The sequence below is a fragment of the Dendronephthya gigantea genome, unplaced genomic scaffold, assembly GCF_004324835.1.
Source record: "Dendronephthya gigantea isolate DGI-Jeju-01 unplaced genomic scaffold, DenGig_1.0 000290F, whole genome shotgun sequence".
In the NCBI taxonomy this organism is placed as follows: domain Eukaryota; kingdom Metazoa; phylum Cnidaria; class Anthozoa; order Malacalcyonacea; family Nephtheidae; genus Dendronephthya; species Dendronephthya gigantea.
The window spans coordinates 100,830-120,093 of record NW_021163300.1 but is presented as its reverse complement, the minus strand read 5'-3'; the positions used below and the strand labels follow the sequence as shown (position 1 = coordinate 120,093).

General features: G+C 35.9%; 1 pseudogene; it reads right to left on the bottom strand.

The window, feature by feature from the left end:
• Positions 1–818: 818 nt before the first annotated feature.
• On the bottom strand, positions 819–3,879 carry LOC114541423 (annotated as a pseudogene).
• Between the last annotated feature and the right edge of the window lie 15,385 nt (positions 3,880–19,264).

Here is a 19,264-nt window from a genome sequence, read left to right as displayed (position 1 = left end):
ATCGCTGAATTAATTTCTGGAGATGAATGTGACCTTTCATAGGATGGGGGTTTTAATGTTGAAATTTGAGTTTCATATCGTAAAATTTATATACTTTCTGTTTATATATAATTTGATTTGTATTACTCATTTTGAACATTGTTTATATGTTGATTGAACTGCTGTTGAAATCATGTACTATTATGATAGCTTTTGTACAAAAAATCCATTTTAATGTTTACAAATGAAAAGAAAAAATAATATTTCATTACTGTTGGTGTGCATTTGTATGTAGGTAAATTAAATAGTGTATCTGCAGTCTGTTGGTAGTTACTTATTCACACTTTATTACTGTATCATGTAATGCCGTGCTCCATAAATGCAAATTAAGTGCCAGCACTTTTCACATGACGAGTAAAATTGTCTGGTGTTAGACAGAGCAAATACTAAAGGTAGGGTGCATCAGGGCACAATGCCGTTTAATGGGTTAATTAGTAGATTTTCAGAATTTTGTCGGTAATTTTTGGACAAACACCCCCTGTCGACATGTCTTTATGACGGCCCTGATAGCTTAGTGTTCATATGTGCACCTCCCATCATTCCCATATCACAACAAATGAAGTCATTTGCCAGAATAATTTGATAAAAAATTTATTTTTCAAGTCAAATTCATAAAAAAGATTAATACATTAGCAAAAAGTTCACAAAGGGTTTGGCCGCATGCCCTGGCTACCCTGCTGCTGTTCTGTTCTCCAGCAGTTTAAGGTTTTCACCCGCTGGAACATAATTCACAAGAACACTGGCAGTTGAGTAACCCAAGTTGGCCAAGCTAATCAAACCTACTTAAACACAAGATTTTTCCCTGAGGAAACACTTGATACAATCAACCTCCTAAGCTTATCTGCACAGAATCTACACTTAACATCTGACATGCACACCTTCTGCAACCCACAATAACAGTATGCCAAATCTCCAGAGCTTACTTGTTTGGGGATATATGACTTGGCACAAGAATGATCAGATCTCTCATTAGGAAGGTTAAAACCTCTCTCCCTGAGCCAGATTAAGGATACAAACTCATGTCGGAAAATTTGTTCCCATCTGGAAACAAAATTGGTATTCCTGCTGTATTTTGCAATGAAGACATGTTTTGCCTCTCTTCCTTCCATTGAGTTAATACCGAGGCCAAGGTCATATTTGTCCTTCATGTACTGGGTATGGGCAGGAACAATATTGCCTATTGTCCAAACAGTGGGATTTACTTGAAAGAACAGAGCATTTGCCCGGAAATAGTCTCGACAGAGATTGGTAAGCTTCTTTATCTCATCATTTGAAATATTTATTCGACTGAATATCGAAACACAATCTCTAAGAAGAAGGCAAATGTATGCAAGAATATGCAGAATAGTTTTCTGCCTACCAGGCTCAGAAATAGGTTCAATATATGAAATTAATTTCATGAAATGCAGGAGAAAAAGTCTTGACTGCTTGCCAGTGAAGCGATATTCAAAACTTTTGCCATTAGCACCAGTTTCATCAAACCACTTGATGATCTTATTCGCTAACCTTGATAAATTGCATTCACGCATGGAAAGGATGTACATTTTAAATGGAGAGTTTGAAGGAACCTGAGCAAAAGAATTCACCTTCTGTCCAAGCTTTGTCATTGCAATTACTTCATAAAGCAACAACCTATGGGTAAGTGCACAAGCATTGTTTTTTAGGTGAAGCGGGTCTACATGAGCCCGATCAATCAACCTTCCAACAATGGGTTGAAATTCCTGGCGGCTTTTCAACTGGGCAATGAAGGATGTTACCTTAGATCTTACTGTGGCTGTGCCAATGGTTTTTTGGCCATAGTTTTCTTAAAATCTTCAACCTTGTTTGCAGCAGAGACCCTGTCTTCATATTTCCAGGGCTTCCACATTTCCTTCCCAGAAAAACTGAAAGAACCTGCAAGAGAACTCATATTATGGGTGCTTACATTTGCAAAGGTAGAAAAGAAAGTGGCTGCGTTTGATAGTTCTCCACCAAAGAATGCCAACATCTTCATGTCGTTAGGCATTTCTGAGACATGAAATCTTACATTAACCATCTCACCACACACTCAACCTGAAAGGTACTTTTCTTCAAAACACTAATATCACTCAAGCACTTTTGTAGAAACCGACGCACTGGCACACAATCCTCTTTACAATTGGCTCCAAACAATAGATAATTCTCATTGCTGCTTAGCACTTTCCTGCCTAAATTAAGAAAACTAACTAACCAGCAACACGAAGTGTCATCTTTTCCAAATGGTGCCCCATCGCCTCCAAGTGAAATATTGAAAGTGTAAGTTTGTTTCTTAAACCATACAAGCTCATACCTCTTTCGACACACTAAGTAGTATCTAGCAAGAATAAGAACTATCTCCTGAATATTTCTATACACCCCATCAACTTTGTCAATTTCATCTAGACCATCACAAAGTGTTTCCCTAATGGAATAAAGTTTACCAATATCTATTGATTTAATATAATGTGCAAGCTTATGGTAAGGCAACAGTCTCGGAATAGGGCAGTTATTGATTTTTATACGAAGAGACTTTGCTTCATTACTCTTTTTGTAGCTACTTGCCCTATAAACATTACGATACTTCCTTTTACCCATTATACCGCCACTATAATACACAGCGATACTTCTTGTCATGTTATCATTTGACTTTTCATAATCATTTATACCTTTCTGTAATATCTTAGGAATTACTCTTTTAACTGTTTTAACATTTGTTGAAAAAACATTAACTAAAATTTTTCAGAACATTTTGTTATTGCTGTGTCACACAGACCAACTTGGCCTGGTAAATTTGAGTGATTAGTAGCCCCATGAATCTGACATGCTGCCTCAAATGTCTCTGAACTCCTCCTTCTTGAAGTAGCTAGACTAACTGTACTATTTGCACCAAACTGAGTGGGTTTCTCATTCTTATTGAGGTTGATCTCTCTGAAATAAATCTTTCTTCCTAGGTGGCTCTGAACTACCATGACCTGCTCTACCTGCTCTATTCACTTCACTGATAACATCACCCCCTTCCTCAATATATTTATCAAGGTTTTCAATCTGAAGGCAATTATGAATTTTATTTAGAATGTGTGCAGCAGGAAAAAAAATACAAAAGCCAATATAATATACACAGCCAAAAACACCCAAGTTGCAACAAGTCTGCTGCAGGCCTGTTGCAACTTGTTGTATCAAACTGATATCTGATGTGTTCGCATGGCTTGCATCAGCTTGTTCAGACAGGCTGTTACAAGTTGTCAACAGACTTGCTGCAAGTCGTCAACAGACTTGATGCAAGTTGTTCTCATCAGACCTGATGCAAGTTGTCAACAAACCTGTTAGAAGTTACAACAGACTTGCTGCAAGTTGTTCAATCAGACTTGTCAAGCTTGGGATTGACAAGTTGCATCAAGACTGCTAATTATGACAAGTTGCAACAAGACTGATTTTCACAGGCTTGTCGCAACTTGTTGAAATTAACCAGCTTTTTGCAACCGGTTGATAACTTGAAACAAGCCGGTAAAACTGACAACTTGCAACAAGTCTGTGGCGTTTCTGGCTGTGTAGTAGAGTACCAGTCCGTGAAACATGCTGCTCAGGTCTACATTCAAAGCACAATCAAATTAATATTTATATAACTCAATTTTTTAAAAAAATACACTAAATTTTGCATCTATTCGTCTCATTCTCTCACGTTTTGAACAAAGTTCCTTCTTTCTGAGCTAATTGCACATCTGTTTCCTGAATAGCTTTTGTTTCTTTTAAAACATTGTCCCATTTCTCCTTCTGCAAGACCATATATTTCCCAACAGGAAATCTGTTGTATCGCCTCTTCCTTACACCACTTGAGGCAGCCATGCTAGAAACATGATAAAATCCATCAAAATACAAGGAAAATAAGCGCTTTCTTGCCAAACAAAAAACATACGATCGAAGAACAATACCTAAGCGTTAAGTATTTGCCAAAGAACAAGCACAACAACGTAGCTGCCCAAAGTTTAATGAAGCCAAACATACCATTGTGTGTACTCAATGTGAATACCAAAACAATTCTTCAAAATAGGGTATCTACTTGCACGTAAAAAGTAGGTCAAATTAAATCTTTTCTCTGCATATTTGGTATCAAACGGGAGATTTTGATCAGCTCTACTTCGCTCATCGACTCAATTTTCTGAACAGTAAAAAGAGGCCTTATGGGAAGGGTAAAAGTGGAGATAAAATCGAAATTCCTTGTTTTTCCGTATTAAAAAAACTCGAACCCAGTTTCCCAAAAATTGCGGGTCGCGACCGACACGATCTACGTGAGCGAATTTATTCCAGCCAGTGCCCGCCGTGGTACCTCTAACTGAGTGCAACCTTTCGTTCACTGCAATGTAATTTATAACCACTAAACTTCTACACAAAAATATGGCATATGTTGATGTTGAAATAGTTTCGAAACGTTAGCTTCAGTTAGCTTATCACTTTACTAAGAACCCACTTATTAAATTAGAAAAGGAATATGGACCTAACTTTTTGAAGACAGAGGGGAGGGGGGGCATTGATACTATGATGAATTACGATTTTGAATTTATTGCGAATAGTTTCATTTTAGGGAATGAGGTATAATTAACCCGAACATACCATATCACTTCCACTTTTATGACCAGCAAAGTCTTTGTAGAACTTTTAAAATATAATAATCAGTGGTTAATTGACAGATTGTACAATACAGTAAAACAAAGGTACGAAATAATAAAAATTACACTTCCTTACTAAAGCCTCTGTGATAAGGTCTTCTCTGCGCTCAGTAAAATGTAATATTCTGAGTCTTTTGCCTGCTTTGTCTATAAAACAAAAACAGTTTTTTTACAAATTACCAGCAGTTGTCAGTTTTATTTTATCTCAAGATTGACAACTGACCTTTTCTCCCACCAATGATAACTTCTGTTGGTGCCTTCAAGCTTGGCAAGATGTTTAGAAAATCTTTGAAAGCCCAATAAAATATTTTTGAAAATTTGTCAGTTAATAACTTACTCCATGTGGTTACCAACCATTCACATGTGCAATGACAAAACTAGATTGAGAACTTTATGGCTGCAGTTATATTCCAGTTGCCAAAATACATAGAAAGACAGAATGATAGTTGTCAGGTGTTGAAATCCTACATACAATAATTTGCATGAAATTATGGAAATGATAAAAAATCCTAAAAGGACATAGGATTGATTTCAACATCATTTGTTAGGAAAATCAGCAAAAGAACCTCTATTTTGGAGTTGGTCTGAATTCTTGACATTTTGCCAAAACTTTCTAATAGTTGTTTATCATAACAAAGAGCTATTATATATGTTAGGCATTTGCAAGCAAATTCCAATTTGAAACCCAGGATCATGCAGCAATTATATTGTATCAATATGGTGGAAGATAGGAAGTCAGGATACATATCGTCAGATAAGCCCAGGTTGCAAAAGACATCTTAATCAAAATTTACATCTAAATGACTTTGACAAACATTGACACTCAGGTATTAAAGTCACATACTCGGTTAGAAAACTTGTAATTTGTAATAACAAAAATATTACAATTACCTGGTATTATTTAATATACCAGAGCAGTACTTGAGTGTGAAAGTACAAAAGTATCCAGAACTATTACACTTACTCAAAATCGAAAACATTCGATTGCAATTCTGCCATGATCTTTGGCGCATACCCGATTCGTGAACTTTGACGTCGGGCGCGTGATGAAAGGACTGATGAAATATTATGTGGCAGATCACTAATGAGGGTTATAAGGCCGTGTTACGAGTAACGAAATATATTGTAATAATTAAATAATTATGTAATGCATAATTATACGGCACTAATAATATAATGCTACCATTAAATTGTTCTACGGTTCTACGGTTTTAGGGTTTTATTGTTTGATGGTTCTACGGTTCTATGGTTCTACGGTTCTACGGTTCTACGGTTCTACGGTTCTACGGTTATATGGTTCCATGGTTCTATGGTTCTACGGTTCCAGGGTTCTACAGTTCCAGGATTCTACGGTTCCATTGTTCTACGGTTCTATGGTTTTACAGTTCTATTGCAATAAATACGAAATTTTCTATAAATCTCTAATAAAGTATATTATTTACTCTCTTTTCAGTTTACACTGTCTTAAAATTCGTAAAAAACTAAAAACGATTGTTAATAAATCCAAAAAAGGCAAAGCGAGACGATGTTTGAAATTTCAAATTAAAATTTCGCCTTTCTCTCGTTGTACGGTTGGTTGCCGCGACACTATATCCCCAAATATGTCGATTATGCGTCCACTCTGACTCTTACTCATTATTATATTTCGGTCAGTGGATGCATTTACGTAACATTGGTTCACAAGGGAATGAGGGATATTTACTGTCAACAATCAGGCGTATAAATTAATTTATCAAACCATGGAAGAAAAACAAAATATTTCACCTATGATAATTTGGAAATATCCCTTCCTTGCTGACTCAATTGTGGTGGAAGAGTAAGTGATAACCTTGTTGATGTACATAATCTTTACGATTATTTATGTTTACCACCTCTATGATACCTTTAAGAAATGGATCTGACTTGTTAAACATATCAATAAATCTATTTTTTCTGATACAGGGTTCATGGAGCATAAGAATGCCTGGGGTAGAAACAATTTAAGAAAAAATCCTGCACTTTAGCTTGTTACAGAGGTAAGTTTGCTTTTAGTTTACAGCTTTAATATTGATATAAGGTACTATAATTCTTGTTGACAAACTATCCAAGCTGATAATTGACTGCCAAATTTCTTTGTTCGACATAATACCCATGTGTGCTACTTCGCTACTTTTTAGTTACCTGCCATATTTTGTATAAAATTCTCATTGATATTTTAGTTAATTGACAGAGTAAGGGTTCTAAATTACCAGTAGAGGAATTTTCTTTCACAATGTATCTAGCAAACTCTATTAATTCTTTTTCAGGTAAAAGCAGAATTTTAAAGAGTAAACCACAAGTTAATCCATGATATTTGGCAAATTTCAATCCATTGATTGAGAAAAATATTTTGGACTATGCCAAGAAATGTAACAAGAAACTACATTTGTTCTTATAAACAGAGTGGAGAGAGCAATTACTGGGAAATCAGGTAAGTCATGCAATTAATAATAATTTGTCCAAACCAATGGCAAAATTATAGTATTATAGCAATACAGGCTATTGCTACATGAAATATGCCTATTTATAATCTAACTTAATCTATCTTGATAAACAATTTTTTTAACAGACATCCAGAGCACAGTTGCTTAGATTTTGAAGGAATTATTGAAGAAGAATGTAGGAGAATCTCAGTCTCTCTTTTTTAAGATTTGTTCGGTAAGTGTAAGAACCTTTGTGGGCTGACTTTGTTTTTTAAATACTTTTAAAGTCCTTCTAAAAAACATTGGTTTCTTATTAAAGGTTGTTGATTCCATAGATCAGGATAATGATTCAGAAGACATTTCAGACGTTCAAACTTTGATGATTGCGGTGGAGGGCAAATGTTATCCTATCGAAGAGCACTCAACCTTATTTTATCCACTAAACATGGAGTACATTGCTGGTGTGGCAAATGGAAACTGCTCTGGTCGGCAAGCCTTAGGACAAAAACTTTTGAAGGACGTTAAGTACCCTAGACATTTTATACATTCTTGTACATAGATTTTCCTGTCACAGCATATGTAGAAATAAATATTTTCAAGTCGCATTTTGTATACTTCGTATGATTATATAGCTTATGCTATTTAGTCGCTCCAATGCTAGCGCCAAAAGTGCAAAAACTAAACCACACAAACTTCGGGTGTTAAATAAGACGATGTAAAAACTGATGTGTAGGTTAAAATAACAAAAAATAGACATCGCCTTAAAGGTTTTGTTTAAATCAGCATTTTTTGTCAATAATTCGATTTTCTATCGATCTACTTATTAAATTTCAACATGACACTTGCCAAGCAAGTTACGTCATGCGCACATTGGGCAAAAAAACGTGTGACTCGATTTGGCTTCAGTTTCATATCTGTATTACAAAACAAACACGACAAAAAATGTTGGCTTACATGATTTCACTACATTTCATTATCTATAGGTATTATTTACAAACATTTAAAAAATGTACTATTAAGTTAAGCATGCCGTCACACTAAAGAGTCAAAAGAAACATATGCATATAAATACCTATATAGGTGATTACAACAAATTTTAGCAAGTATACAAATAAGTTGTACCATATAGCAAAATTTATAGGTATGGATAACAATTTTCATAGCATGGATGAGTTACAAGCAAGCATGTTGAAGCAATAATAATGTTACAATATATAAAATTATATTACTACCGTTTTTTTATGCAATCAAAATGTTCAACAGAGCTTATCTCTTTAAGTCATCCGGCTGCCAATAGTCCAGGTGATGAACAGTTTTTGACTTTTGATACCATGTCAGAGTCATCCATAAAGAACAATGGGCTGGCATAAGAACATATATTTAGCATGATATGAATACATGTATCTTTTACAGATAGTACCACATAAAATATGGTATGTATTCATGGAAAAACTAGATTTAGGCTAATCATTATTATAATATAATGTCCTCTTTGATCTAAAACTTCCTAATTATCAGATTTCCTCAGTTACCATTGGTCTCTCATTTATTTATTGAGTCCCCTCATGTCTTTCCCCATGCAATGTTGCAAAATTCTGTTCTAATCTAAAAGGACAAAAATAATGAATTAACAAGGCTAGCAATATAGCCACAGCAATGACAGCATTATTAGTGTCATCATCAAGACAATAATAACTCAAGGATAAAGGAACATTATGCTGACTTTCTTCGCCTGGCACCAATAAAGTACTTATTGAGTGCCATTGTGCCAGAAATTTGAACACTTTTAATATTAACAGCAAGAAATGTCAATGTTTACCTTAATCCCTTTGTCTCAAATGTAAAAATTGCAAAATCGATCTCTTGGTAAATGAAAAACCAGATGGTTTTCCTGAAAAATCAACGCAACGGCTGGCAACCTAATAAGATTTTTGGAATCTTAATTCATCTCAGAAGCAGGGCAATATGGCCAATAATGCCAAGGAAAATGCTTGTTTTTTGAAGCAGAGACATTGTGTGAGAATTACCGGTGTTTTTTTAGTTCTTTTTATGGCATCACCCTTGAATACTCCACCAAATCCACCTTCGCCAATCAAGCCATTGTCGATATAGTAATAAATCGCTCCTGAAAGTCAAAAGCAATTGCTTGTCAATATAACTGAACAACTAAAGAAATATGTGAAGTAAAATGGATTTTAGAATAAAAACGCAAACTCTAAAAATTTTTGTAGCGATAGAATCGACTTGCCTTTTGACTTGCAAACTTCAACAAAGTTTTCCCCATCGACAACTCTAGTGACGCCTGGCACAATTGAAGGTTGGGAAGGTTTGAGAAAATAAATGGGCTTACCAAAGGATTGTTTTGAAATTAAACTTTCATAAATCCCTGTCTTTCCCATCGCTGGTAGTGAAGTTTGTGTTTCATCGAGTTTCGGCCGACTTTGTAGTCTCAAAATCCACGAAGTATCTCTGGTTGGTCTTCGAACCAGAATCTGAACCCATCCTTTACCAACGCAACTGCACCCATTGCTTGAGTCACAAGATTTCTGTACTGAGCCTACGGTACCAGTGGCCTTTAAATCGCGGGTAAGAAGGTCAGTTGCTTTCGTATCGAATTTTGTGTTTGACACCTGGCTAGAATCATTTGCACGAGCTTTGCTATCAGTTGAACAAGCCTGGAAATGTCAAATACGTTACTAAGAGCTTTCACTAGAAGAATATTAAAATTTGGTCGCTCTTGCAAATATATTTTGTTGTTTAAGCATGAATACGCTGGGCAAACAGCGTATGCGAATTTAAACAATGATACTCAAAGCATTTTCCTTACCTGACTAATTGAGGCCTTGTTTTTGTTTCTCTTAAGCTCAACTTTTAAAACCTCAGGCTCCGTGCCCTTCTGCAGTGAATCATCTCCCACAAACACTTTTCCTGCCGAACAATATGCGCATGACGTGTTCGAAGTTTCCCGGTTGTTGACTGTAACCGTGATCAACCCATTGCCAAGCAACCATCTTCTTGACGCTCCATTGTGCAGGAGTCGTTCAACAACTGCACTTCTATAACCAGAGAGGTGCTCAAATCACCTCACGCTCGCCTGCACTGTTTGTCTAGAATAAGGCTAAACTCTGTATGAAAGGTATCTCTATGAAGCACAAATTACCGATCCTTTTATTACAAATTACGTGGCTAAAATTTTCGTTTGAAGGTAATATTAAGCACAAACTTCAAATATTAGTTGTAACCTCAGAATTACTGGTTAAAACTGGCCTCGGAATAACATTAGTTTTATTTGTGACCAATATTTCTTCCGTTTCTCGCAATCCGCGCACGTGATATCAACAGGTAAGTTAACCGACCAGGCAAAAGTCCCTGCTTTAATTCGGGCACACACACAACGATATTACGGTAATTGGTCCATTTAGGTTTATACATATAGGCAGCCCTTGCCCAGACATGTTTTCCTTCTCGCGGCGCTTGCGCCTCGCGCGTGTACGCCAGTCTACTTGGTCTAATATTATGACCACTGAGCATAGGAACCCCAATAAATATTGTTGAAAGAAAAAGTAAATAGTCCAGTTACGGTTGCAAGTTCAGTAACGTCAGTGATCGCGAAGCATATAAATATATAGTTATTGAGAAGCATGGAAACTCTTGTAATAATATAAACATACATACGAATTTCACTCGCAAAATTTCATATCAAAACAACGAGAATCCTCAAATAAATTATCACAAATACATTTTAGATACTCGAACAATAAATATTCCATTAAAAATATTTTAAAAGCAAATGAAAATGCACAAAAAATGTACAAAACTTTTGCCTATTTGCCGAAAAATATCGTGGAACCATGCGAGATATAAAATGCGGTTTGAAGAACGAATCTGATTGGTCAAAAAAATAAACAAACGACGTGTGCTTGTCAAGCATCCGGGGGGTAAAATCAAAGTTTAATTCAAGTTGAAAAAAAACGAGAACACACAAAAAAATAAAGTTTGTAAAAATACATGTCGAAAATTTATAAATACTTTTTTTATGCGAACGTTTTAAACGCAAATGGGCTAAAATTTCAAGATGACTGCAAAGGTTAAACCGGTTTTTCAACTTGAATTAAGCCAAGGCCTAGTTCTCAGCTCGCAGACTGAGGAAACATTGAAGAATGTTTAAAAAACCACAATGTAAGACATCATGGAAAAATCGCGAGAAATAACATTGAATGTGGCTTACCACAATTCGTATCTCCGATGCAATAGACGTCCGCTACGATTGTCATAATGAGTTTTTATGTGGTACACTAATATATTGAATATTCGTTCTGCAATTACATAATAGTAAAGGGAGAATAAAAAAATTATATTTTATATAACACCAGTGTATGATAAATGGAACTGTACAGCAAAATAGGCTATTACTCCTGACAATAATGTTGCACAGAAGCAAGACATTAAATATCTCAGAAATATTTGGGCTAAAGACCCTGGAATACCACTAAACAATAGCGGTTGAAATGATTATTTGAATAGTATATTCCAACCAGCATATAGTTATAACCTGCATTTTTTTATAAGTAAAAACAATAATCAAAATAATACGTTGCTTTGTTATCTCAAATTACTCACCCATAGCAAGATATATTTTAGAAATTCCATATCTTTCATCTTTTTTGGTACTCTGTTGTCTTCGAAATGTCCCAATTTTACATGTTGTCAATCTGTTGTAATTTTAAGTAATTCTTGGGCTAGGATGTGCAAAAGAATCGAAGAAATAGCATTTCATAAGTGCTAAGCGATAATCGTTGGTAAGCACGTGCTTAAGACAAGCTCGAATCGGAACTAGGTCAGAATTTCGGCTTTTTGCCCGAATTTGTTTTCCATATTTTTATTATTGTGAAATATTATTGCCGGTGATGCGATAATTCATATCATCAGGTATGTTTATATAAAAATCGGCAAAAATCTTCTAAAGGCTCGATTTTGACGCTATATATATCAAAATAGTACTGTATATTTGAACTAAACCACTGCAACCGGTTTTCGTTTACATTTTGGCCAATATCCTAAGGATTAGGCCGCTTTGATGTGTAATATTGAATATATAAAACGCGTGAATATCATACCTGTGAATAGCAATGTATGCATGGCGGTAAAACGCCATATTTCGACTGGAATTTGCAATATTTAGCCTTGAAATTTACTACATTTGCGATTTTGTCAGTTTGTTATATTTACTATTATTCCAGGCCATGCCCAATTCGACAATATTCTGAAAGGTTCCGTAGTTAAATGTACCACATAATTCAAATGCTACAACAGTTTGAAAGATTTACTTGCCTTTTAAATTCCGACTTTCCTGCTCGATGGGGTTCTAAAGCTGGTGGGGAAATAAAGCCTTTAATAATGATTGAACTGTATTTTTTGTGAACTTCATGAGAGAAATAATCGAACAAATACACACATACTGTGATACATTGGCTTGGAATATGCTCCAAAACGTGTGAAATCGAACATTTGTTGTGCAATCACCATGCAAATATCAAAGAAACGGGATCAAAATTTGAATATAGATTAACCAATCTGATTGGTTTTTATTGAACCAATCATGGAGTACAAAAATTGACCAATGACAAATTGACCTGTGCACAGAAATAACCAATCAAGTTGTCTTAATTTTGCTGAATTATGCAAGAGCCTACAGGCTTTAAAACAGGGCCGTCTGGGACCGTTTTCTTCAGGTAAGTGAGTTCTTTCTTTAGGTAGGATCAAGGTATGTGTAATTATTTTTTTAATAGAAGTAGATCCCCGTGGCCACTCTGTTAGCTAAGAATCTCTGTCCCCGTATCTGGAAACACGGCTCACTGCTTGTCTAACTGTGTTTTGCTCTTCGTTTTCTACGGAGCTACTAATAATTTTTTTTGTGTTTTTCAGACAAAGACGATCGTAGTTTAGTTTCAGTATCCAACCCTAAGAAGCCACCCCATATCCATGCCGTCAGTTAAACCCCTAGCCAATTAAAAGAAAATAAAGCAAAAAGTTTCACACGTACAAAAGTATAGGTATGGAACTGTTCTTTAATTTATCGGAAGAACTAGCGCGTTTTTAACCCACCACGTGTGTCAATGAGGATGCATATTCCTTCGATGTGATCTTACCTGAAGCATTTTCAGTCATGCTATGCAAATTTTATGTTATTATCATATTAATTTCTTAAGAAATTCATTGTTTTCACAGTGAATGAACTCCAAAATATTAACAGGGCATGACTAAATTGTCGTGTTAGCTACGTAACTGAGTATTTTATTTGCTCGCAGAGACTCGTCTGTCGAACTTGACCGTCGGCTAGTCTTCACCATGTACGCAAAAAACGTTCGCAGAATGCGCTCTGCTTTCGTAAAACGAAATCACGGACAAAACTCTGAATTGAGATTAAGTTCAATACACAACAACCGACACAAACCTTTATAAGCGTTTCGTCATCCGAGGAACACAATAAAACATTTTGTTGCTAGAGATGAAAAAGTTAAATTATGGTCGTTAAAGTTTAGGATATAAAGACAGTAGTGATAAATAAATAAGCACGCGCTTACCTTCGAATCCCTGTTGGTGATGCCATTTTCATGTAAGGGCTAAAAATACGAAACAGTATGAATAAAGTTAGTTAAGTTCAGGCTCCTGTAGTAAAACTGGATCAATAACAGATGATCCTTAGCTTGGTGTCATTAAAAGCGCCAATCTCTTCCTGACATTTTCCATAAACTTTAGTCTTCGCGTGTGAATAAAATATTCCAACTTGTTTCATTCATTCTTCGAAGACTACACATGGCTAGACTCGCGCTAAACGACATCCTCACCGGAAAGCACATTGCTTTTATAGTTGGTTTAGTTGTCAATCGCAGTCTGTAGTACTGATCGTTAAACAACTCGAGCCTGAAAACAAAATAGAAAATTCGATCGAATCATGAATTGTTTCATCCATGATTCTATACTTCTCTACTACATACTGCAGGACTAATAACATTGTGTGAACTGTGCAGCAATATAGAGAATAAGACGCTGAGGTATATTATATATTAGGTATCTGGAATCGTTTTTATGACGCGGGAAGCAAGACAGTAGTTTGAATATTTGCAAATCCTGATAGATAAATGTCGTGGACTCACACATTTGTTATCGGCGTCTCCCCGTCGTTTTGTTCCAACAAGACTCTCAAATAATAGTCGCCTGATAGGAGAGATACGTTACTGAGTTTGATTGCGATCGAGGGATAGGGGGGGCGCTTTAAGAAGAACTGTTAAAAAGCTAGGATTTAACTGGATTTAAATTCTCATATCTTTCCTGGCTTTGAATCCTATTTTTGTCCTCCAATGCGAAAGATATCCTTCAAGTTCATTCCTTGACGTTCCTCTCGCTTTTCCTGAGCTGTAACAGACAAGTATAGCGCGAGAAATAACAGGATTATACGTACATACAAGCATGCATCATGAAATTTTGGAACACGATTGTTGCTTTAAAACGTACTCTGCAAGCTTTACATTGTCACGAATTGAGAAATGATCTTCTTTAGTCTCCGGTGGCTGAAGGAAAGATAAAAACTTTCCAACAAAATTGCTTCTTTACAAAAAGGTTTTACACTTCTGAATGAATTACTATGTAATTATTTCGTCAGTGGGGCAGTTGGCACAGTATAAGGATGAATGATGGAGTTTAGTTACCAAAGCAGTTGATACCACTTAGTCACTATTATGATTGGTTAGTCAGAACCACTGCAATGGGTTTATGTAAATAATGGCCCTCGCAAAAAATTCTCAAAGATTTCCTACCTCGTCAGGGCTTTCAAGGTAATAGAGCAAACCAGCAGGCTGTGAAAATCGTATTCAAATTTATTACATAATGGTTTATGAACCAAAACTTACGAACAGGAAATCCCGCATTTAAACTTTATTGTATATTTTAGACATTAAAAACTATAACTGCTTTAATACGAACATTATTCTCACAAGTAATGCCATTGCTCTTGGATGACCAGTTGTCCAGAGAGCCACTAGATGTCCACTCAATTGCCTATATGCCAACAATAAAGATTATAAATTACTTATGGAGTATGCTTGTTAGTCTCAATTGAACTATTTACAGATGGCTAGTATATAGAGGATTATAAAATCACAAGTTTTAAGATGAATCTAAGAATGTTGCTAAAATACAACTCAGGTCCTCCGGATGGAATCGAGGCTATACATCTGCAACAATTTGTTAATTTATCACACTGATTCGCACCTTTTCAGTAGCGAATGTCTATCAGTGCTTTGCGTAATCATGGCCATGCGTAAAGGTTTTGGTAGAGCGCCCTTGGCAAGCGCCAAATCTTGTATTTTTGCCGCGGTTTCTTCATCAGCTTCCTAAAGTGAAGTTCTAAAAAATAAATCAACAGATGATTTTAGGCACTTCACACGGTGCAGGAATATTCTAGAGGTTTTAAAGGGTCTTAATTTCGTGTGGTATTATACACACTTCAAATTCAAGCCAGGAACACTTGATGGAAAAATTAGTCAACTATACGTTCTCAGTGACAAGAGCATTGCACCGGCATCGCAAAAGCGATTCCTGCCGGAGGATCTATAGTTGACTCATTTTTCCATCAACTGTGTATAATACTTCTCAAAATTAAGACCCTTTAAAACCTCTTAAATATCAACTGAACTAATATGTATATTCATCAGAGCTAAAAAAGGGCAGAGCATTATAAATGACGTTCGTCAAAAGCAGAAAATTCTGAATGGACAATGAATGAATAAAACGTACCTCGATTATCGCCTTCAGAACCATACCAGCACCTTTCACAATTGTTGTCGACGGATGCTTAAATTGTTGAGGAACGAATTCAAAACCACGATTGGTAAGAACTATTAGCGGGGTAATAGTAAAACATACATAAGCGAAAAAATGGTAAAATTGGTACTATTTATTGCAGTTTTATCGTAAACCTACCTGGAACAATCGATAAATGCAATGACCGATTTTTAGACACACAAATAACAGACTTCATGAGTTGCTCCCATGCATAGGTCAAGCTAGTGGTCGTGGTAGACTTTACCAAAAATGTAAAGAGAGAAAGGCAATTTAATCAACTCTCAACGTCAGTCAAAGAGCTATAAACTACTAAGAAGGCAAGTTGAATGAAAACTCCTCAAATCTCTTTGTAGCATACCTGCAACTTTCTCCAGTAATTTCCCAAACTATTCATCGTCTGTTGTCTCACTAAGAGGAATATGCAATAGTCGATTTATTATAACAGACCACATGATTGATTCAAAATATTTGAAGAAATCACACCTTACTATTAGTTTAACATGAATGTCCAACTTCACCCCCCCATTATTTTGATATATTGCAAAGCAACTTGAACTTCACCTATAAGGAGGACACAGAGCAAACGTCAAAAAATCAAGCAATCCACTTATACCTAAAACCCCAGTGGAACGATTCTAGAACAAAAGTTTTCATGGTTAATCTATTTCCTGTGTTAATTAGAAAGGTAGTCCAAATTACAAAGGCAGTTGCTACAAATCACTTGCTGAGTTTTGCAAGGGAATTTCTCTTCCAAAACAAGGCTATATACATACAAGAGGGATTGAAAAAAAAATGAATTGGTTCAGCATAGATTATAGGCAACCAAAACCACACATCTTACCACATTTATCGTGAGAATTCCTAACAAACTGCTTGGAAATTTTTCACAGGATAACAGAGAGCTTTTGTTTATCTGTTCTTGTCGAATGTCATAGTTATCGTGCCTTGGCTATATAAAACAACAGAATTGGTTTCGATAAAATTGGATCCTGTTAACATGCAAATTTCAAAGTTGGCTGAGTTTACGTATTTCGTTTCTTGCATCTATTTAGCTCGGAAATTTCGCCGCTATATTCTGAACGAAATACTCTTTTTTAAATTTAAATATGTCCGGTCTGACCATTTTGGCCACTTAAAGAAAAGCCCTGTCTTTACCTGCAATAGAGCATGCACAACATGTCGACAGCGGCGTGAGTCACGGCTTCATTATTCCTCTTCAAAGCTTTCACAGTTTTCACACCAACCTTCTCACGGAAGTGAACTGGTTGAGTAAACAGCATGTTTTTGCAGTTAAAGATAAACGTTTCTCGCCTAGTGAGCGTTGTGAAAGCGCGAAACCTGCTTTTGATCGAACCCAACTTCTCAAATCGTGAAACAGTGCTTCGAGATCTTTATCTCATATTTTGTTTTGGTCTCCTGAAAATAGACGAAACTTTTTAACTATTTTATGTATATATAGAACACCTGTGAAGGTAATAGCAGTCAGAATATGTATATTTTAGGGTTGAACACTAAAAAAATTAATTGGCAAAGATATACAATACCTTCGTGAGCAATGAGCATTGTGATGGCATTAATGATACGTCTTTCTTTATTCCCGAGAAAAGTCCTACAAAATATTTAAAATCGTTTGAAATATATATTGGAGTTTAAAAGACTTAATATTCCAGCTGTACTTCTGGCGAGAAAATTTCAAAACTACTATTTCATGGATTCGGACCCAGTCAACTCTGCAACCAGAGTTACCGCAGCCTAGTCCCTAGGCCTCTTAACGTTCCTTATACGCGGCGAGGCGGGAACTGAGAGGCCTAGAACAAAATGTTTTGTATTTTGGCTAATGTGGGGACTTTTTGTCCCCATTTTCTGTATTGAGGTCAGTTTACGATCTACGACGCGGTTAACTGGCCTTGCTCGACGTCGTTAGTCAAATATTTGCTTGAAATAAGCTACAGGATATTAATTATACTGCCAGGAGTCGAAATATTCATACAAACGTTTCAATGTCGACGCTATCGACTATCAAGTAAACTCGAGTCCGTACGTACATGTTTATGAATAATAAACTTCTATCCACCCATTTAAATTATTCTCGCTTCCTTTATAACGGTTACTGTTGTAAATTGCAAACATTTACTTTAAAAACAATTCTAATTTCGAGTTCACAACATTAAATGGGCCGTTAAGATTAGAAAATATTGTGTTAGGCCCTCGCGCGCGTTTCATTCGGTGACGTGACGGAAATATAAAACACGCGCAATGAGAGGCCTGGGACTAGGCTGGAGTTACGGTGGTTTTTAGGGAGTACTAAGTGTTTTGCTACATTTGTGTACAGAACAGTAGAAGGTTAGGGTTTTTTTTAAAACCATGCTCTTGCCTATATGGAAACCCAAGTTTAAATGTACCGTGTTGTTTGCAGACGTTTTAAACCCTGCTAAAGGTTTTCAATTAGAAGCCGAAATGGGCAAATGTTTTCATTTAGCGTAACTATGCAGCCTAGCAATCGCTTAGTTTACACTAAAGGCTGCTTTCTACTTACGCGTTTTTTATACGCATGTACACATACGGAGAATTTAAATGCTTTTAAATTTTTATTAATTAACGTGCATCTACAATCATGTGCAAAAATTATGAGACTTTACGTATCTTAATCACATTTTTTTTCATTTTGACAACTATTATGTCACGAATTTTGTTAAACTATTTACTATCCCCCCCTTCCCCCATTGACAATGTTGAGAGTGATATTTTCGGCAAATCAAATGGCTTGGTATCATAGAAACAACATTGTTTTGGGGGGAGAGGGGGGTAGATACTAGGTGTCATGACCGTGTCTCAATAATTTTTGCACATGATTGTAGGTCGATTTATTCACTTAGTCCTTTCAAAGGTAGCATGTACAAGGATTTAGATTTTGACGTGCGTGTACGTGCGTATAAAAAACACGTGAGTGGAAAACAGCCTTAATCCAGATTTTGACAGAACATTAAAACTCAATAAAAAGGCAATAATATTCTCTACACAGGATTTTGTCTGCAGAAAAGTACAAGATAAGAAGTTGTCAACTTACGTCTTGGGTGACTGCATGAAGTAGACCGCAGTAGGAAATATTGCAGTTAAATCTGTACACAGCCTCGGTTAAATTTCCTGCAAGGAACCAGTCATAAGACAATATAAGCTTTTGGAGATATTTCAAAAATTTAAAGTGAAATAAAAAGAGAAATATTTCACCTGGAGACGCAGCGAGGAATTTAAATAACTGCTTTCTACTTCTTCGTCAAA